General features: G+C 39.6%; 1 protein-coding gene across 2 annotated transcripts in view; it reads right to left on the reverse strand.

Moving 5' to 3' along the window:
* The window catches only part of ADGRL2 (adhesion G protein-coupled receptor L2), a 392,820-nt gene that overhangs the window by 312,324 nt on the left and 57,287 nt on the right, over nucleotides 1-23,209 (reverse strand). Inside the window, exons 1-2 of one of the 2 annotated variants that reach the window (XM_082765656.1) lie at nucleotides 15,481-15,694; nucleotides 3,848-3,907 (exon numbers count right to left, since the gene is read on the reverse strand). The gene's annotated coding sequence lies outside the window, so the exon portion shown is untranslated. Of the gene's footprint in view, nucleotides 1-3,847; nucleotides 3,908-15,480; nucleotides 15,695-23,209 lie in introns of those variants that run through there. The other variant, XM_082765657.1, reaches the window with a different exon arrangement.

Raw genomic sequence — 23,209 nt, forward strand, 5'->3', positions numbered from 1 at the left:
CGCCTCCAAAGAACTACAGTGAGGCTGATCTTTAAAGCCCTTCCCAGAGGCAGACGCGCTATGCTGCTTACTCAAGGGTGGAAGGAGGGGAAGAGGCTGGTACCATGAACCCTTTGAAGGATACCACTATGATGTGCAACGCAAGTTCTCTGAGCGATCTCATCCTGTGTTAACCACCACAAACTTTAGGGTGTTTAATTTGAATTGCTAGTGAAGATGCAAGGCCCAAGTCTGAGACTGCAGCACAAGCACTCCTGCCCTCCTAAGTGTGGCTCAGAGGGGTCCTGCACAACAATTTGTGCAGTGCTCTGCCTCAGGGGTGCAAGAAAGAGGTGGGCGAATGCATTCCTTACCTGTGAAATTCACATTATTTCTTTCAAAGCACCTCAGGGAAAAAGAGCACATTGAGAACAGACTGTATCGTCTTGCTTAATTCCCTATTATCAGTTATGCATTGAGAATATTTCAGCAAGGGGTTCCATCAAAAAATTTAACCACTGCGGCCTGGGCTAAACCTCTGGCTGGTAGCAGGGAAGTGTATTCACACAGAACAGGATAACATGAAGGTGTTGCCCTGTGTTTGCTCTCTGATTGCTCAAGCTGAGAGGAGACAACTGCTCTTAATAAATCAAATGTAGGAAGTGCAGAAGAAGCCCATGACTTTTTTTTTTCTCCCCTGAGAAAATATTCAATATTATACAGTGGCTTGACTGCTCTCCTTGGACAGAAGAAAAAAGTTTAGTAGATGAGATGCAGAACTGTTGTCTCTTTTTGGAAACGTTTGCAACAATTGACAGGTATAGCCCAGAATGGCACATTCCAAGAGATAAAATATTAAGACTTATGGTGTTTATGTTTACTCCTTAGAGTAGACCTGAGTTAGGAAGGGAGATCTTTAGGTATGGTAACAATTCTATACAAACTAGAGGTGACTGCATATCAAATGTGTTTTTATTATTGTAGTGGTTTTACTCAGGTGGGCAGCCGAGCTCCACCACAACCACTCTCACTCCCCCTCTCCTCAAAGAGGAAGGGGGAGAAAACACAACACAGAGAACTAGAGGTTTGAGATGAGAAAGGTTTAATTAAAGGGAAAGGGAATGGGGAGAAAAAGAAATCACAGAAACAGTAAGTCTGCATGGAAGCACAGAGAGAAGGGAAAAAATTATTCTCTACTTCCCATCAACGAGCGATGTTCAGCCATGTCCTGGGAAGCAGAGCCTCAAAACATGTAGTGGTTGTTCAGGAGGAACAGCCCCCTCCCCCACAAGAGCCCCCCTTTTATTGCTGAGTGTGACATCAGGTGTTATGGAATATCCCTTTGGTTGGTTTAGGTCGGCTGCCCTAGCAATGTCCCCTCCCCATCACTTGCCCACCCCCAGCCTGCTGGCTCTTGGGGGCTTGGAAGGAGTCCTGATGCTGTGCCAGCACTGTGCAGCAATAGACAACGCTGGAGTGATATCAGTGCTGTTCCAGCTACGAGTGCAGAGCACAGCACTGTGTGGGCTGCTGCAGGGAAAAGGCGACTCCAGCTCAGACAGACCCAACACAATTATGTCGTGCAATTATCTCCACACAAGACAAACATTTCAATACAGAATCAGGCTACAGCATCTGATGCCATTGCTGTTCACGTGGTACACAGAACCACTGTCCTTTCCCTCAAGTGACTCTATTAGTACAATATTCACGTTAAGGTGAAAGCAAGAAGACGACGGATACATTAATTTTCTTTGTTGTGTCTCTCAGAAATCAGAATATGAGCCAAAATCAGGAGAAGGGAATTCATTGTACTTGCTTTATCTCAGTGACAATGCAATGGGATTATATTATATTATCTTGTTTTACTAGCATGACATAATTGTATACAGCCTCTCCACGGAGCGTGCAAAGTACTGAGTCTGGGAATTTGTTTTAAAAAATCTACTGTTTGGAAGGTCTTTTTCTTCTACTCCGATCAATATAATGAAATCTAAAGAATCACTGAGACACAACATATTTCATATTCTCATTCTTTTTCTAAATAGAGAACATAGTTCACTTACAGAAGTGAACTATTACAAATGCAGTTGGAGCCCATATTATCTGCCCTGTGGATATCAGTCATCTGCTTAAAATCGTTGTCATAATTCTTCCTATTAAAAGAATTAGGTAGAATCTCTGCAATGGCCATAAGAATTTATAAACCAATTCTCCACTTGTGCACCTAGCTCATGCAATACAAAGTAAATCTCTCCTTAAACACATAATAGACACATCTTCCTGAAGACAGATACTTGTTTCAAACAATGTTTTGTTCCAGAGTTAAATAAATAAATAAATAAATAAATAAAGATGAGCATTTATCACTTAACCTACAACAAAACCTTGGAAAGGACTAACCTCAGTTATTATTCACTTTTCTACTTTAAATTGACACTTATCTCTGTCACAGAGAGTGCCTTATATAGCTTGCAGCAAGACTTGAAATAGTCCCACTAGAGGTATGCCATCAAATATGTTGCTGTTATTCTCTAAAAATTTGTGCCAGAGACACAGAAGTACAAATCACAATACCTCAACATCCTATTCAGTGGCTATGCAGAATACCAAATTTCAACCCTGAAAATTTTATAAATTAATTTTCAGCTATTACATTTACATACTTAGCACAAACTTAATATATATGTCCTTTGAAACTCCAAATAAACCTAAATATATGTTTTCTTCTGTTAATATAAGAGAACCCCAAAATCTGTAAAATGAAATTACAGCATGATGTCATAAAGGAAAGTGAGTACTACTGTAGCTTAAATAAAGGTATTAAACTTCTTCAGAAAGTCTGCAAGATCTACATTTACAGCTAAAATCACTCACTGCCCAGTTGCCCCTGGCTCAATGACTCAGAGATTGTTCATCATCACTAGAAAAGAAGAGTTGGGAACAGACATCATAGAATGCATAAAATGAGCACAATATACATTTAGGCATATGGATGAATTTCACATTTGCATTCCTCTGTATTTCCTACTAAACTGGTCTTTGAAACAAGATAATTAAATTAGACCACTGGTAGAAATCCAGGAGAGATTATTTCAATCAGACTGAAAAATCCCAATAGCTGCATTGATATTCGGTTGTGCCCATCCAACCAGAGAGGTGAATACAGAATAAACAGATGCAAGCGGGAAGATAACCACTTGATAAAACCTGGACTCAACAGCACAGTAGCCAGCTAAGTACAATCATCCAAGTAGGATGAGAAATGCAGAAAATTGTTCATTAGGAACCCCTGCAAGGCTTTTCAGCCTCACACAGCACTCTGTTCAGCCCCTTGACACCAAACACCAAATGCTACTGGCCTCTCTCTCAAACACGGCATATTTTTTAATTGCTACCCTTGCTGCATAAGCAACACCAGGAGTCACCCCTCTCACTTGCCTCATGCTTTCCACCACCTGGTGCTGGCAAAGATCCCTTTGGCTGGCAAGGCAGAGGGACTTCATTTTTATTTGTGACTCTTTTGTAAAGTGCACAATGTGAGTCCTTGTCTCCATACATATAATTAAGTGCTTAAGTGGCAGCATGTCATGCTGGAACGCTGGGATCTCAGCCTGGGTCCCGAGCTAGCTTACATGCTCAGAGGGTTGACAGGAGGCATTGCACTGAACACTAGTGGTGAAAATTGCCAGAAACAGAGGTAATTCAAGTTGATCTAGTGGATGGACACACATATGAAATTTAAAGGTGCCTACTTTCATCCCATCTTGATGGGAAATGCTTTAAGGAAAGGACAAAGGAAAAAGTGACAAGAAGTCAAAATTGATTCCTCCTCAGTAGGACCTCTAGTCCCTTATGGGTCTCTTACACAGGCTTAGGTCTCCTTGTTCCTAGCTTCAGATGAGTAATGTCCCTGGAGTGCTGTCACCTGCAGGAAGAACAAAACCAAAGCCAAGTGAGTGCAAAGTATTAGTAGATTAAAAATACAAGCATTACAGGTACTAAAAACCAACCAAACAAACTAACAAACCCCACAAAACACAAAACACGATAAATTCAGTCACATTGCTGTCCAAAAATCAATCAGCTTCATCTGGCAAAAGGAAGGATGTGGGGGATTTTAATTCCTTGGTTAGCAAAGTGAATCCAGGAGATACCACCACTTCCTTTCATGCTTTCTTTCTTGAAGTGGCATGTGCTCCTTTAAAAGGAGCAGGCTCTCAGCTTCTAGTGGGACTCTATTGTTTTATATCTGTGGTTGAAACAAACCTCCTGAAATATGTTTCAGTTTCTCTTAAATTTCAAAGTAGTGGCCAACAGTCAGCTGCATATGGGTTCAAACTGATCGTAGGCAGTGCAGATTTAATTCTCTCATCAGTTGCTGTGAAACAAAAGCAATGAAACCTCTCTCATCATCATCATCTGTGAAATTCTGGTAGAGCTTTACTTTCAGTTATTCTCATTCAAATCTGGAGATGTTTTCTCAAAATCAATACAGAGAACATTAGATTCTCAGCTAATGCAGGTAAGCAAATTGTCCCTGGAGTTACTGAAGTTTCTTCAGGATTTGGCTTTGGGGCTAAACCTGTTGTCCCACAGGCTTAACTGACAGCCCAGAACCCCAATCCCCACACAACCATTACATCCACCTCTCTCTCTCTCCCACTTCCTCTTCTACTCATGCCTGGTATTTGATAACAGCCCCAGACTTGCTCTTTGCCAAATGAAGCAGACGAGTGTTTCATTACTCATTTTTATTATTTGCAAATGTGTTTATCTTATCTGTGGTTCTGTCTTAAATAATAATAACAATTAATAAATAATAAGGTGCTTTGCATGTCTCTGGGAGCCAAGAAATTCTTTCAATTTTTTCCTACATTTCTGATCTGATCAAAAATATGTTATTAGAAGAAATTATTAAGATAAGGACATGGGGAGGGGAGCACAAAAGTGGTGTTATTAATAACTGGGTACTTAAGGAATTCTCCAGCCTAAATTGGCTACAAGAATTTGATGTTAAACCAAGACAAATGATCTTTAATATTATCAAAGGAGAGAAAGAGAATAACAGCGTTGCAGCAAAAAGACAAACATAAAAATAAAACTTTATTTTGGAATTGATATCCAGAGTAGTAAATCAGAAACTAATTCAAGCTTACAGCTAAGACAGGAGCTCTGGTTTTGTATCAGTTTTAATCACTGTGTGGTCTGAAGTAAGAAACTTCTTAAATATGTGTATATAATGGATAAAACTGAGATATTCATGCTGTCTTCTTTATAAGTTTTGACATCCCTGATGTCAAAATTATTATTATTATGTATTATTATTGCATGCCTGTGTCTGGGGCATGTTTTTTGAAAGCAAAAGTTGCTAGTTTTAAGCAAAGAAGTGGCATATGTTCAGTTTAAAATTCAAATGTATTTATAACTGAACACTAATGGCAATATCATTTATTAACTTAACCATTCCGCATTAGGCCCTACAATGCAATACATTTTTTAATACATTTATTGGTATCATATAGAGAAGGGTGAGTTAATATGTAGCTGAGATTCATCCGGAATTGCAGTGTATCATAAGTCGGTGAATGCTGCCCTCTGGCTCAGGTTGGCAATGGTCACTTGTTTAGAAATGGTCTTTTTTTCAAAGGGCAGGGGAGGACAGGAAAATTTGGGGTTCAACAGCTTTCTTTAACACTCTGTTCCATAACAGTTAATTAAACTCTATGTGCTTAAAACAATATTGTATTAGAAAGCAACTTCCTCAAGGATTCAAGGTTGCAGCTATTTTAAAATTATGTTTTTCAAGTATCTACAACAGAACAAGAGCTATTTTCTTTTGTGTGTCTTTATCTTGAACAGGCTGTATAAAAGAGTCATGTCAGCATTAAACTTAAAGGCCTATAGAGGACAGTTCCTTTTTCATGGATTTTTTTTTTTTTATTTAATGATTTAAGAAAATATAACTTATTTTAGTGTGTGATTTAGGCAAGATTTAATAACAAAGGAAAGGCACAGTAATTTTATCCATTCGTACAGTAGAGGATAATTTAGTCCATTTTCCCTGAAAGATAGCATGATTGCGATGTATGTACCTACAGCTTAAATATAACACCTTTACGATTTGCTAAAGATTATGCTTACATCATTCTGCTGTAGAAACACAGTGGACCCTTTAAAAATCTATGAACAGGTATTTAAGAAATTGAACAAAATGATTTGTTGTGCTCTTTCTTCTAGAAACTGGGGACCATTTTTTCCCCTTAAAAGCTGCACCCTATCCCATACTGCCTGCACCCTTTGCATTAGTTGGAAATGACAAGAAATCTCCCTAATTTTGAAAAGCTACGAAATTGAATGACCACTTCTAATACAGAAACCAAATGTTAGGCATTGCTTCGTTGCTATCCTCCCCCTTGCAGGTTGGCCCCATAAGAATCCTACAGCCTACTTGCCTTGCTGATGGCTTGCCTTACATGTTGATTCCCAGTAAAGAACTTGGTGTCTTTTTGGCTGCAAGAATGGTCCCACCTCCTCCCATCTAAAATTATACATTTCTGGGGAAGGTGAGGGATGGAGGAAGTACACAATAGATGAGATGGTTACAGGCCACACGTTCAATGCAGATACACAAGTTGGTTATTTCCAACCCTTCTTCCCCAACCCTCCTTCAGTCTTTTATAACCTCACCTTATATTTAAACCAATATGGTACTACCATTCTAATACAATAGCATTTCATACCAATCTTGCACTCGTGTAAATTACTATGTAGGGTTTAGGATAATAGGGAATCCAGCCCCATGAGTAAGTCCTATAGCTCATTTTTTTAGAATAGAAGTTGGAAGAAATACTGGGTGCCTGTTTCTCAAGATGATAAAATGCAGAGTTCTGAACACATTGCAGTATTTCTCCAGGGAATATCATTTTGGGTAGGAGAGCAGTAGTCTTTTTTCCATGGCTGAAGAGAAAATTTCATTTGTCTTAAGGGAGAAAGTTCAGAGCAGCTTTGAGTAAAACCATCTCATAATCAAATTACAAAGAAAAAATGATAGGGCTTTTTGTTCACTGGTCATATACACCGACATAATAATTTAATAGACTCAATAACTAATCAATAGATCCTCTTGACAGTCATCACGCAGCACTTGCAGGGCACGCAGGCGATCAGGCCTAGTCAGCATGGGTTTATGAAAGGCAGGTCCTGCTTGACGAACCTGATCTCCTTCTATGACAGAGTGACGCACTGGGTGGATGAGGGAAAGGCTGTGGATGTGGTCTACCTTGACTTCAGCAAGGCTTTTGACACCGTCTCCCACAGCATTCTCCTCAAGAAACTGGCTGCTCTTGGCTTGGACTGGCGCACGCTTCGTTGGGTTAGAAACTGGCTGGATAGCAGGGCCCAAAGAGTCGTGGTGAATGGAGCCAAGTCCAGTTGGAGGCCAGTCACTAGTGGCGTCCCCCAGGGCTCGGTGCTGGGGCAGGTCCTCTTTAATATCTTCATCAATGATCTGGACGAGGGCATTGAGTGCACCCTCAGTAAGTTTGCAGATGACACCAAGCTATGCGCGTGTGTCGATCTGCTCGAGGGTAGGAAAGCTCTGCAGGAGGATCTGGATAGGCTGCACCAACGGGCTGAGGTCAACTGCATGAAGTTTGTTGACACAAGGCCAAGTGCCGGGTCCTGAACCTGGGGCGCAATAACCCCAAGCAGAGGTACAGGCTGGGAGATGAGTGGTTGGAGAGCTGCCAGGCAGAGAAGGACCTGGGAGTGATGGTGGATAGTCGGCTGAATATGAGCCAGCAGTGTGCTCAGGTGGCCAAGAAGGCCAACGGCATCCTGGCTTGTATCAGAAACAGTGTGACCAGCAGGGCTAGGGAAGTGATTGTCCCCCTGTACTCGGCTCTGGTGAGGCCGCACCTTGAGTACTGTGTTCAGTTTTGGGCCCCTCGCTACAAGAAGGACATCGAGGTGCTTGAGCGGGTCCAGAGAAGGGCGACGAAGCTGGTGAGGGGCCTGGAGAACAAGTGCTACGAGGAGCGGCTGAGGGAGCTGGGCTTGTTCGGCCTGGAGAAAAGGAGGCTCAGGGGTGACCTTATTGCTCTCTACAGATACCTTAAAGGAGGCTGTAGCAAAGTGGGGGTTGGCCTGTTCTCCCACGTGCCTGGTGACAGGACGAGGGGGAATGGGCTAAAGTTGCGCCAGGGGAGTTTTAGGTTAGATGTTAGGAAGAACTTCTGTACCGAAAGGGTTGTTGGACACTGGAACAGGCTGCCCAGGGAAGTGGTGGAGTCACCATCCCTGGAAGTCTTTAAAAGACGTTTAGACATAGAGCTTAGGGATATGGTTTAGTGGGGATTGTTAGCATTAGGTAGAGGTTGGACTCGATGATCTTGAGGTCTCTTCCAACCTAGAAATTCCGTGATTCTGTGATTCTGTGATTAAAAACAAACACACTTAGTATGTTGAAACAAAAAAGACCCAAAGTAAATGTTCAAAGCAATGATTTTTGGAAGCTATGAATGTATGAATGCAATATTTGGATTCAAAAGACCCAGTGGAATCAGGTAAGGAGAGCAAAACGCCCTGAGAAAGCTCATAATGTGCTCTCAGCTTCACTTAAGAGTGAAATTTACACTCCCAGAATGAGGCCTAAGAATGCTTTCCAGAAAAAATCAAGGCAACTTGTAAATCTTCTAGCTTTAATTTTTCTTTCCAATAAAGGCAAATGTTTCACGCTTATTCCATGTCACTTTAAATAAGGGGATATGAAGAAGCTTTTAGCATGCAAGATACCTTCTTTCCGTACTTTTTTTCCCAGCAAAGTATATATGGAATCAAGCGAAACTCACAGCAAGTGAATCCATGAGTCTTCCAGTAACAGAAGCATCTATTTGGGATGATTAGTTTCCATGTCTTTAGCAACTAACATGGCTTCTGAGAAGGAAAGCACTGATTTTGAGAAGCCATGCAATTAGAACTGATGGGAAGACAGAAAAAATCCTATTTGCAGCAATGTTGTGGTTTTAAAACATCTTGTCCTGCTCTGAGCTCATAAGAAGCCTTTCAAAGATTTTAAAAAACAAAATAGTGTGAAAGTAGCTGTACTCAGTATAGCCTATTGGGTATGCTTTATTCTGACAGAGTTTTCATGCTGTCTTTGGCAGAATTTAAAACTAAACCTAGGCCAGTAAAGTCCCTGTACTGGGTTAGAAGTGTTTGAGGTGTGATGAGACTGCATGTTTTGGCCCACTCTGCATGTGACATGGGAGCCCCAAGATCAAGTTTTTCCTCAGTGAGGGAGACAAAACTCAACTGGGTTGTGTTGACGTGGTGGGACCACTGGGATTCTTGAGATGCTGCTACCTTGGAAAGGTCAGTGTGTGCACATGGCATAACTGTGCCAGAGTGCTTAAAGGCGTTCTAGGGAAATACAAGGAGACTACACAGAAAGGTGTCTCCCCTGTCTTCATTTTAGGGATAGCAGATCTTTCTCAATCCCCTTAAAGTATGCAGTATTTTCCTCCATTTCTCTCCCCTTCATAAACATTTTCCTCCTGAGAAGCACAGAGGTCCTCTCCTCCCCACCTTCTTGTTTCTCCTCTTCAACACCATTGATTCACTTGTAGGAAGAAAGACATAAAGGGGAAAAAGGAGAGAGAGAAAGACTAGGGACTTGGACAGATAGCTTAGGACAACACAAAGTTAATAGAATCAAATCCCAGTCTGGAGCCAAATGGTGAAGGTGCTGCTGGGCCTATTGTACTTATGTCTGAAGTCAGCTCTACACAATTTTCTTTGGGGATGATACAGACAAAATTCAGTCTTTGGGGAACATTCACCTTTGTTTAAAGATATCCCTGTACTTCCACCCTTATGGGCAGAGTTGTTAAGCACTGCAATGGAAAAGAAAGAAGATACAAAAGACCCTCTACAAACTATATATTTTTCACCCTGTTTCTAGTCCTACTATTTCCCTGGACTTCTTCCTTTGTGGAGGTCCTAGCTGAGAGGTGGAAGCAATGGGATTATTATATTGATATACCAATTTCCAGAAGCAGCCATATAAAGATAGTGAAGGAAATCTTTTTACATCTTCCCCAGCTTTATACTCCAGGTGGAGATTTTCTGATCTCCTAAGTCCACCTAATGCAATTTATAAATAGTATATTGCTAGCAAATCCTTACTTATAGTAGATTTACTTTCTAAAGACAAAGAAATAACTAACTCTCAAGGAAGAGTGATGAAAAGTGCTGCTGTCATGAAGATTTGGTACCCATTTGCACTTCATATTACATATTTTCACCATCAACTTGACAATTTCACAGCCATGAATGCACAGAATTCACATAGCTGTAATTTTCCAAAGGAACAGAATGGCAAAGACCTTATCTTCTTCCAACCAATTAACCAGAGAAAAACATTCCAATATACTTTTCTATTTACTTGAATAATAAGTTACAGTATACAGTCTAAACCTCTAGCATCCCTGATGAAAGTTGGAGGACTTGTCCCAGTTGAAATAGAAGGTACAAGGTGAAAAAGATATGACAAATAAAAAAAGCCCTCTTGATTCTCGATGATTTTAGAAACTGCAGTTATCTCTCAGTCACCTGTGAATCTTTTCATGAAGGCACTAGCAGTTCCTTTTGCTCTGTGACTATACCTACAGGATTTAGTTTCTTGTGGTTGCCTGTTCTGCTCTGATGTAGATTAAATGTGATCAGTTGTAAGCTATCCAGCAAGCGTAAGATATTTTACTGAGAGAATGCAGAACTTCAAACGTTTTTCAGTAAGGATTATCGTGAGCTCTATATTTGAAATTGTTTCAACCCAACTTTAATTATTAACTATTCTAATGTTTGTTCTGTAACCTAATTTTTCTGAGCAATTTGAAGTTCGAACATATTTCCAAAATAAAGAAATCAAAACAGTAAACTAGCCTATAAAAATAAAGAATACTGTCTCCACTGAGCATCAGTAAAAGGTTCAATTACTATGAACTTTTATATGCAAGTCTGCTTCCAGACTCATGAAATCCCAAAACCTGAGCTCTGAAACAGTGGATTATCTTGAATGTAATATGAACTTTACCTGTCAGAGAGATATGTCACACATTTTATAGCTAAAGACAAATCTTTAATTTTCAAACCAATGAGAAGAGAAGACACATGATGAATTACTCATTACAGCATCAAGGCAAACTTAAGTCATTTGCTTAGACTTTCAACAGTGGTAGGAAGACATGTTGAAAGTGCTGGAAGTTGGAAGCTAATGATAGATATTACAGTCTTTTTAGGAGTTTTTATTTTTAAAACATGTATACACAGAGTAAAAGGGTTAAGGATATATTTTGAAATGGGAGTAATAAGTGAGTAGATGACATTTACTCCATCTAAATTAGAAGATATTAAAATGAGTTTATCTGAAGTGAAGAAAAAATACGCTAATCATGTAAATCTGAAGTTATTTATTGATAATACCTGGGCAAAAGATGGTGGTAAAAGACAGCCTGCTAACAAAGCCTTAACAACTGGGCTTGAAAGAAAACACCAAGGTCTGTAGGACAAAGAAGAAAAAAATGGAGAGAGATTCCCCTGTTTGCTATGACATTGTATTTGCAGTGGCCCAGGAAGACTTGGCTGAAAAACAAGAACAAGTTCATTTCAACAAGATGCTAAAGGTTGACTGACAGCTAACTCGGCTGAGAGAGAATAAAAAATAAAGAGGAGAATCACATATAATAATGCACATTAAATATAGTTTTCACACTCAATATCCATTATAACCATTCTCTTTGGATCAGAGTCTAATTGATACTTCAGGATGAGGTCCTGTATGCTGGTATATTTTTCATATAATTTTCATTTGAATTCTTAATGTTTTCTCTGTCTGGGTTCTCTGCTTTAATCCAAATTTACTTTGCTTTTATATAATGCCCCTGGCATAATTTGAGACCTTCAGGGCACAGAGTCACACCCACTGATGCACAGCAGATGTGGAAAACTGCTAAAAGGACGGTGGCTCCTTTCTGAGAGAAAGGGGCGGATTAGGCTAATTTTATGTCTAATTTTGCTGCTAAGATCATATAGTATCTGAACCTGACATAAGGTAAACAGGGATGGGACTTCTGGTGTCAGCCAGCAGTTACACTGAATTGGGTATGATGTGAAACTGCACCATGAGAAGTGAAAAGTCACTTCTGGGCATCACAGAGAGCAGTGAAATGCCCTCCCAGCTTAAGAGAGAGGAACGAGGCTACAGGCCTGTCAGAAGAAAAGAATTTAAAGTGAGGTTGTGTCTGAGGGGAGTGCAAATTCAGTCAGTGTAGATGCAGAGTTTGATCCACAGTTCTCTGAAGTCAAATGTTTTAGTTTACGTCAATGGCCTTTGATTAGGTCCAGAGAGAGCTGTAAGATCCAAGGGCTGCCAGGCTTGGTTACAGTCATCAATACTATAAATCCCTGAGAGCATTTCCTTACTAAACTCTAGGCCTTTTTGTTGCAGGACGCTAACTAAGGGCATGATCCTGAGCAAGCTTATTGATGGCCATTGACTCCAAAGGCCATCAATTTTTTTGGCCATCTTAGAGTGCACTCACAGATCCCCTGGTTTGCTGTAGCTGCTTACTGCAAGCACTAAAGCAGGCAAGAGAGTAAGAGAGCTCCTGACAAGACGAACTATTCCCTGGGGCTTTCTCTGGGAGCAGGGTGGGTTTGGAAGGCCCTAACCTGCGGGATGCTGCGCCTAGGTTCTAACCCAGAGGCTCAGCCAGCTGTAGCAAGGGGCCTTGGCCTGGAGTGCTGGCTGGAGCCCAAGGCCTCTCCAGGGCAAGCCATCAGGTACTCAGAAAGGTCATTTTGCAGCAAGGAGACCACCAAATGGCCCACTAACTTCATGGCCTAAAATGGTTTGTTTCATTTTTGTAGCATCTTGTGAAAAATTTTGGATTTCTTTAGTTACTAAGCCTTTCTGAATGGGGACATTCTCAGATGGAAACACTATCCTATAAAACAGATGCTATAACTCTCCCTGCTGTAAGGTCTGATCATTATGCTGTGTTATCTGTAGATTAACTTGGAAGCTCCCCCTCAAAGCCCAACTGATTATTTTTTTTTTTTTAAGTAAATTTCAGAAAGAATATTTGCAGGATGAACAGAAAATAAATCAACACTACCAGAAAACCAGCAACTTGATTGTTTTCCTCTGCTTCTGAAAAACAAAAACAAAAACAAAACAAAAACACACCATAAAAGCTCAATTGTCCTCTCAGGACTCCTTGCAAGTCTTAACAAAAGTCTCTAAAAAGAAACTAAATGAAAGACCAGGGAGTTAGCAGCAGGGCAGATCTATCATAGAAAATTGGACAAAACACTCTTTCCTTCTGACTGTATCTGGGCTTAATTCTGATCTCTTTACTCACGCTGAGTAATAATTCACACCATAAATAGCCCCACTGGAGTAGCTAAAATCACTTGGAGTAAGCCATGAGCCTGTTTGAGAAATATTGGTCTGATACACTGAGGCTAAAAATTGTAAGAAGTAATTCAAATATTTTTATAATTATATGCCCTGAAAACAAACAAACAACAACAACAACAACAACAAAACTTTGTTGTTGAGGCAGTTTGTTGGCTTCTAAACAAAGACAGGAAGTTTGTGATTTTTTGTTGTTTGTTTTCCATCTTAATATAGAATTCAGCTAGAAAATTAATGTTTTGTCTACCCTATAAAATGCAGTGAATATATAAAGATATATGAAATACTGGCACCTTTTTGACAGAGATATTAAAATGGTAAAACCTGAGGCCAAGCCTACAGTACAAACTTCTGTCTGAAAAGTACATTAGTCAGCAACGTAATAGGACACGATCTCAGCCATTAACCCAGGCTGAGAACCTTATTCAGCCTATCCAGTGATTAGCCTGATGCAAAAGTCTTCTTTACTTTGTCTTCATGTTGCGTCACCAACCCCTAAGTATGTGACAGTAGTACTTAAAATGGAGACTTATTGTGTTGCTGCAAAAGTGTATGCTGTAGATTTTTTAAAATATATACATATATATGTACACCTTTGTATGCTGATCTTTCTACGTGTCTCTCAGTGAGTTGTAGGAGAGTTTATCCATCTTTTCTGATCACATGAAAGGGAGTAACTGCAAAGTATCAAAAGAATATCAACAATCAAGTACGATTTCCTGTATTTCAGTCTAGCAAGGCTGGACACCAGCACAAGTAGAAGCACTCCAAGAGCTAATCAGTATCCTCAGGAAGGCTGTTCTGCGCTTGCTTAAAATATCCAATTCCAGCAAGCAGGTTCAGAGCAGACAGATGAAGCCTGAGGAAGTCCCCACGGTGCCAGCAGCAAAGCTGTTCAATGAATGGCATTGCACAACCAACCCCCGCAGTCCTGCCAAACTCCTCCTCCGGCAGGAAGCCTGGCAACAAGGCACTCAACCAGTTAAACAAAAACTACAAGGTTTGCACCAGGTAAGCGATTTGCCAACAACCGGTAGCCCGGAGGCTGGATACTGTTACCTAGTTATTAATGAATGCTGCTGATTAACCTTTTGAAAGTACTTTGTCCACCACACCTACTGGTGGGAACCTGCAGCAGTAATGCCTAAGGGGAGGTTGCTGATATAGGAGTGAAATTAGGTGCGAATAGGCACCCCAAGATGCAACAATGAGTTTAAGAGTTGGATATGAATAGGGGTACTTCTTCCAGTTAACTTTGGGAGTCAGGGAGGATAAGCTTCGTCAAGTATATAGTTTTAAAAAAGTAGAGGTTGCAATGAAGTTTGTGCTCCATCTCTGACTGATGTGCTTCATTGAAAATAAATTAAATTTTATTCAGAAAGCTTCCTGTTATGCCTCTACAGTAAATTTAGCAGGGTCAGTGTCCCTTCACCCTACCACCTTGTATGCTCATTCATATTTGAAGCCACAAACTTAAAGTAATGCACTGCTGAAACCTAGACCACCATCCTGAGCACTGAAAAATGGTGTACCAGACTTCTTGGAATCACAAGACTGTACTTTAAAAGTCCAACAACAACAACAAAAGCTTTTGTAATTTTTTGTTTCTTTCTTCCTTGGGTCATATAACCTAAGAATTTTTGAGCTATCTTTTCCTTAGAAAATATCAAATAAACAAGGAGTCAAGGACTCAGTGAAATAGTAATGAAATAACATGAATCCATTAGCAAGAACACCAACAAAATTTCAAATGCTCAAATACTACAGATACTGAGAGTTGATGACTATAGCAAAAGTGCAGGGGTATATGCAAATATGAAGCAATTGCCTGAATTTAATCATGGATAGAAGCTAATCATGGATAGAAGTGATTGAGAAGAAAATCTGAAAAAGAGGAGAGTACAGAAAGGACAAAGATAGAAGAGAAAAATTACACAAAAATCATATTATAAAGAAAAGTAAAAATTCAATAAAAATAGCTGTCTCTATTACCAAAACCAACAAAGACTGTTTATACATACCTTTACAGAAGGATCTGCAAAATATTAAGTTGTTCTGTTTTCTCAATTTAAGAAAATTGTTACTTTTAAAGCTAAAAGGAAAGTAAAAAAAATAATAATAATAATAAAAAAAATATTGCCTAAATCCTCTTTTAGCTTGAGATTTCACACAACAGTTGAGCCAGTTTGACAGCTTGCCACTGCTGATTGGGGAAGCAGCCTCACTCCCCTGCTTTGTTCCCAGCCATGTGGTCTTATTTCTCCTCTTGTGCTGAAACTGGCACTTGTCTGACACCCCAGTGAAAATATTCCACTCTGAACTACAGGTTTATTTGTTCTTTAAAACAAACAAACAACCCTACCCCCCCCCCCCACCCCCCTCGCCAAACAGTGAGGACAAATGGGTGAGGCTCCTTTATAGTTCCATGAAATCTCACCCTTAAAATCTCTCTGGAACTGCAGGAAAGACAGATATTAGTGTTTTGTGCTTGTTCTGCTCAGTCTCCTATTATTCATTTATTTTTATTATATGCACACATTAAATAAAATGCCATTCTCCTCAAATTAATAAAAGTTATGCAAAGGTAGGTTATAACCCTGTATGCAAACTGCTAACAGGCAGAACGCGAAAACTAATGCTGCGTCTCCCTCTGACTTCCACACCATGGATAGACACTGCACTGAGCACAGATCAAGGTAGGCTATTGTTATATATGGAGTGGTAATTCGTGTCGAGAAAATGGTTGATATTAATAAAGAAGGGGGAGATTTGAGAGTGTGGCCATGGGGGTTGGAAAGCCCCGTGGTTGAGATAACATTAGACTCTTAACGATGAGGCCATCAGGAATATAAAAGAGTTTAGAGGGAACAAAAAAGGGTGATTCACGAGACTCCATGCAGTCTCGGGTTTCTTGTTCTCCAGCCGTTAGGCATGGAAGTTTCTGGGTGTTTGCTGTTGCTGTTTTATGCAAAGTTGTTTGACCAATGAAAAGTTGTTTTGAAAAGAACTGTTGTGGAGAGAAGGGTGTAAGAGGGGAGCCTGCCCTAAAGATAAAAAAAGACAACACGATGAAGTTACGTTATCAATAAAGACGCAGAAAAAAAGGAATTAAAAGGAACAGGCTGGCAGAATGGAGACCAGGACGGGAACAGGCACTTTGATTGCCTCATGAAGATAGGTTCGGCCAAATACAGCAAACTGCTCAGAGAAGCTCGTACAGAAAGTCGCTGGAAATAGGCGCACCGGAGCTGGGAAGAAGCTCAAGCTGAGAGAAGCAGACCCGCGCACACAACTGCCCCTCGCCGGTAAGCATCCGGCCATTATGGGGAATCATACGTCCTTAGAAACAAAGGCTGTCCTGGTACCCTTACAGCTTATTCTCCTTATTAACAATCAGACAGTTAATGATCCTGAAACACGGGACCAAATTGAGGTCAAGATGTGGGACTCTGCAACTAAAAACGACAAGGTTGCAGTGGGATTGCTCGGCACCTGGCGAGCAGTCTCTGAGGCCTTAAAGAGCCCTGTGGGCCCACAGTCAGAAACGTGTGGTTTGCCCGACAGTGCGGGCTTATTTACTGATCTGACTGCTACGCCATTGCCTCTCCCCCCCCCCGGCTACTGCCATCGAAGGCTTTTGCTGTTACGCCCCCTGCTGACCTGGATGTGCCTTTTGACCCAGGCCCTATTGGCCCTGAAAAGGAGATAGATATGCTTTTCTTTGATCCGGGAAGAACGGGATACATAAGGCCTGAAGACCGAGTTGCTTGACAATATAAAGCAAGACGTATTGTTCAAAAGGAATGGAAAATGGAGACTTGTTTGTAGTCAAGAAAAGGAATGGAAAATGGAGACTGTTAAGTCATGGAACTTAAAGGATTGCTTGTTACCTTTCCTGATTGTATAGGCATACTCGGGTTTAGTATGTAGAAGCAATGTTCTGTATATTTAGAATGTTTGATGTTCGTGTGTGCGTGTTGGTGGAGTGTAGACTCCCCGCACACCCAGCACTGTTTACTTGCCTTTTATACCTTTTATACCTTCTATAAGTGTCAATATTACTAAATTCAGATTGAGTTGAGACTTCATTTATAACACTATCATGCATCATCTGGACTGAAGACCAGGAACAGAAAAATTAAAAGCGGATTGCCATTTTCTGTCGTAATTTACACTCCTGCAACCTGGTTGACATTTACTGCTTCATCAGCTTCTCCTCACAGTAGCATTTGGGTTGGTGTATACAGATCAATTAGGCTTTCCCTGTTTTCATAACATTACTATCATTATTTAAATAAAGGATCTGTTTTTGTTCCATTTCTGGGAGGGGCAGGCAGATTTCTTTTTGAATGTTCTTTTAATGGGGTGGAAAAATCTGTGCTTGTGCACAGACCACAAAAGGATGCTTGTTACTTTGCATAAAAGTACTGCTGAAAAGAGAACTTAATTTCCAATATTCAAACTGGATTCTTACAAGAGAAGTCTCATTACTATCTGTGGTACAAACAGGACATGGCAGGATTCAGACTATTACAGATTATTCAAATGTTAGCATGTGTTTTTATTTACAGAAACAGAACAAAAGGACTGTAATTGAAACAGATCATTTAAATGAAAACAGTATACTACTTATGCAGATAGTATATTTATGTAGATACATATGTGTGCGCTTATGCACACACACAGACACAGCTTCCATGTTTTCTGGCTCCTAGTCTTACACTCAGGAACCCAGAGGGCCCCAAAAGCCTGGTGTGTACGCTGGGATATTCTGAGTATCCAGGCTCCCCAGTCCAAGTTCTCAGTTGCCATGCAAGAGGGGCCTCTGTTAAAATGGAGCAAGATCGTCAGCTGCCTCCCACGGAATTTGTCTGTGTTTCATCAAATCGAGTGTATTCCTGAGAAATATCTAAGGATATTTGATGATCATTTCCATTATTGTATCTTTTTAAGAGACAGATGAAATTATTTAGATTGCTTGTTAAAAGAAACAAACACAGGAAATGAAGCTGGGTGAAAATAATTTCCTAATTTTGAGGGTGCACTAAGGGTGGAGCAATCCTTACTGAAGATAACTGAAAATGTAAACACACTGATTTCAATCAAGAGCACTCTTCATAAGAATGTTTCGCTCACTGGTTGCTGTGATGGCTCCCTGTTCCTCTCAGAGGTGTGTTACCCATTCTGGAACACATGCACAAGTTCAAGTGTTGCATAATTACACAAAACAGGGCCTGTACAAGAATATCCTGTTTTGCTTCCTGTATACTCACTGGGGTGGTTCAGCTGAATCCTTGACAACATTTAGCTCCACGAAGAAAACATCAAGACTCCTTGCTGATAGCAGTTTTTCACCTAGAGCTTCTCAGCAGTTGGGCTGTTTAGCCCCAAAGTGTAAGCAGACAATCACCCTATTGTTTACTTTCTAGTCAGAAGGAGCATTACTGCTTTTCTTCACTGTCCACAGCCTCTGTAATCCTAGCAGTCATGTTCACTCAGCAGTAAGTCTAAATATGTTCTTCTCAGAGAAGTTTCAAATCCATGACATAGATTAGCATCACTGTGGTTAGACACTATCTGTGACAGATTCCACAGTAATTAACATTTTAAACCGTGGTCAACACAGAAATTATTTGATGAGGATTCATTCTATTCCCCAAATCGTGAGAAATTAACAAATTTAAGGAGTATTATTATTATAATAAAGTGAATAGGCTGCGGAGGACAATGCATCTTTCAAAAACCTTGTCAGCACTGCTTCATCTCATTACATATCACTATATCTTAAAAAAAAGGAATAAAAAAGAAAAAGGAGTGACTCAATTGTGTGATAGTGAATCCTGAAACTTCACAAATGTTCAAGGAACACACATGCCACTACAAATTAACCATTAGCACCGCATGGTATTCATCCTTTCTGTCACACACTGTGGGAAGCACGCCTTATTAGCATGGAAGCACGGAGCAATAGTATCTCAGTGTACTTAACATTTGCTTACCTTGGAAAAAAGAGCACACAATTGCAGCCTTAAACAAAAATCCAACTCCCCAAATGCTGCAGTTCTACTCCTTTCCACACTTAATCCTAGGATTTAAAAATTACAAAATTGAATCCTAAAGCCTTTTCTTCCTTGTCTTCCAGTTCACTGTTCTTTACAATGAAATGCGGTTTTTGCATTTTTAATCAGCCTTAATCATAAACAAGGCAGGCATCACAATTGCTGCTATTTCAGGGTTCCCCCTCACACACTTCTTTGGTTTTGAATTTCAATAGTACCCACAACTGGGGGTCTTCCTGGATCCCAGATGTCGAATTATATGGTCTGTCCTATTCTCATAGTGGCAATCCAGTCCCTTGTTCATTTTTCACAGGAATCTGAACAGCTATTCTGAAATTACCAATTTCCTAGTAAATTTTATTAAACTGAACTTAATTTTGCTATCTTAAGAACAATTTCTCCATAACAGTTTCACAGAAGTATCTGCTTTCTTCTCTCCTATTTCTTAGCAATATGAAGAGCCCTGTACAAACCCTTAAAAAGTATATACATTTAGCATCAGTGTTCCTGTCTGAGGTCCTGTGCGGTCTATAAAACCTTGAGAAAGGGGCCCACTTCCCATACCTATCCTACTTACATGCTGTTTTATTTAAGAATCAAGAGTATGTTTTACAACCACTTTGCCATGTTAAAAAAGGAGAAACATAAAAGTGACTTTCAGGGGGAGGGAAGACTTATGTTTTGTTTCACTAGCTTCTTTCAGAGTAAACTTGTAAAACAAGAATATATAAATGCCAAACAATTTTGTAAAAGCTAATGTAGCAGTAAACGAGAGCCTCCCACTGACCTAAAAGCTGAAGTGGTATTTTAAACCTGTTCTGCTTTAATGTGCATTTTATACATATATGAAATTTTATTTTTTTCATAAGTGTAACCCAACACTATGGAATCATACATCTCATAATCTACTCCTACTCACTTCTTAGCTCAAACAGTAACAGGTTTGCTGGCAGAAAAGTTAACATTGTGCAATGTATTTGAACTACCAGAGCAGTTCAGATATGTAACGCAATGCATTACTAAGGCACATCATGGCCTTTGGCACCCCTGCTCATACCATTATTAACTATTCATTTTCCCATCTTATTAATGTTTGAATGGATGTAAAAATAACAAACAATGCTACCCTAAAGGATATTAGTCATTCTAGATCCTTCTTTCTTGCTGCGATTGATAACAGAGGAAGCAGACCTGCAAGTGACCTTTGGCTTGTACACCCTCATGGCAGTTTTGGTTTTGGATAGATTACATGGACAACTGTTATCTGGTTTTGGGAGGGATCATTTCTTCAGAGATGTTGAGGACCCCTTTGAATTACACAGCAGCAGTCATAACTTCCTCTGCTCATACAAAAGACAAATAATTCTGTTGAGACTCAACCATACCAGCAAATCATTGAGTTTATTCATGAATCTCAAACTATCTGTATACTCAGGCATATCATTGTACTCATTACACTGGGACTCAATTTGCTTTTAAGTGTAGGGGTTTTATACTCATGATTTAACAAGGATGAATTCCTATCATTTTATCCGAGCTAGGAGCTGAAGTTATCTAAATTTTCCTGTAAAGTTACTTGAACTTGTACAAACGTCTTGGCCCCTAACTTTAGGTCTAAGTGACTTGTCTTTAAGCAATTCTATTTCCCAAGCAGTATGGTTTATTAGCATTATGGAAAGGATGAACTAAGCTTCCATTGTTCATGCTGTACCAGTTTACAGCAACATCTGCTGGATAACCTAGAGCTGTAATAACAGAAACCCTGACATACTGAAGTGACAGAACAATATGAGACATAGCTATGGGAAGGCAAGGGTTAGATAAGAGGATAAGAGAAGGCTTTCACATCAAAGACTTTGCTTCGCAATGACACCTACCCTTTGCTACTGCCTTTGCCATTGATTTCATGACTTGTCCAGGTTGCCAGTTCATATAGAAGGCTCCCCAGCTTACGAGAGGTTGTATCAGAAACAAAAGTCAGATGTCGTTTTTGTATGCCTTGGGTGAGATGGTAGATCCATACGCTAGAGAAAACAATAGAAAAACTAGAATGATTTATTCCACAGTCATTTAATGTTTTAGCTGGTATAAAGCTTAAATTCTGCTTATAGGGTTAGTACTTCAAATTTGACAGCCAAAAATTCTTTCCTCTTTAAGGGAAAGAATGTTTTAAAACCCCACATTCACATTAGTTAGTCAAGAATATATGCTTTGATAGTCTTGTAGATGTACAACAGTCAAAGCAGTTTTATTATTTTTTATTATGGCAGGAGTATCTTTAGGGCAAAGTTTCTGGGAAAAACACTTATTAAATACTTAGCCTGGACAAAACCTTCTTGCAGAGGAATTTTCAATTGCTTTTCAGCTGCACTGTGGTTTATTGTTTGCTTTAAATCAGCTCTCAGTCTAAGCTACATACCATGGTGTCTGTTAAAAAATCATTATGGTACAATTAAAAACAATGTGAAAGGTGGAATTTCCCCCTCCCCTATCTCTGTACAACTGCTGTATGCTTCCTCTGTGCCTTTCATGATTATCTGCACCAGCTCTGGTCAGGAGATACAGCTGTCATGAAACACTCAACAGATGGCAGTGGCTGGATGATGCTTCATCCATTTTTGGATGCTCTACTGACATTTGAGCTCATGCCTTCTATAAATGCTGTCATGCCCCTGACTCCTTTTAGCCAACACAAGCCTACAACGTGCAGTGACAATATTAATCTTTCCAAAGGAATAGAGATAAATTGAACTGCCCTTATGAAAAGCAATATAAAATACTTAAATTTAGTGTCCTTTAAAACTTTTAACTATTATAGATAGATATGGCTAGAAAATAGATAGACTGATAAATTGGTAGATGGATCTCCTTTCTTACTGCTGTTTCATCCTTAAGCTATTTTATTCTTATAAGGCTCTTCAGAGATTGATTTAGCTTACAAAGAGCAGCAATTTCTTTCCAGTTTTAGGAAACTGCTAGGAACTGGAGTGCTTTGAAAAGAAATTGATTAGCACAACTTCTCTAAAAAGAAAGAAAAACAGCTAAAAGATATCCAGTATCTTCGATCTTTTCAGGTAGTAAATGCTGCTTAGTGTTCTATCTTAAGTTTTTAAAGCTTACTCATTGCATTTTTGATAAAGTCAAATTGGAAGCAACGGTAGCTTGTGGAATGGAAGAAAAGATTGCTTTAAAAAAAAACAAACAAACAAACAAAAAAAAAACACAACAGATTTGTAATATTACCATCTAATATAATTTTTTTGGTATGGAGAAACTGTGACAATACCTAAATGTATCCCAGATAGGTGACTATATTTTGTGGTACCCAAGGTTCAATCCCATTCACTGTGGCTACTGATACAAAAAATGAGAGGTAAGAGACGAAGACAGAATAGGTGGTTAAATTCATGTGCTTAATCACAGGGATTACAAAAGACTTCCTGGGAATGGCTTGTATTTTGTCCTGACCAAGGAGGGCTGGTTACATTTTTCCCACACTGTTTCTAGCACATCCCATTCTAAACATGGGATGTTCAGCATAGTTGATATGTTTGATTACACAAACTTGATGATGCCCTTCATTATGAAACCTATTTTTTAGTATTATTTAAACCCCAATAGTGACAGAAGAAAAACACAAGAGGTACATCACTTTGTCAACAGTCCCTGCTGAACAGCCAGGAAATATTTA

Source organism: Aythya marila, assembly GCF_965140915.1.
Source record: "Aythya marila genome assembly, chromosome: 8".
In the NCBI taxonomy this organism is placed as follows: domain Eukaryota; kingdom Metazoa; phylum Chordata; class Aves; order Anseriformes; family Anatidae; genus Aythya; species Aythya marila.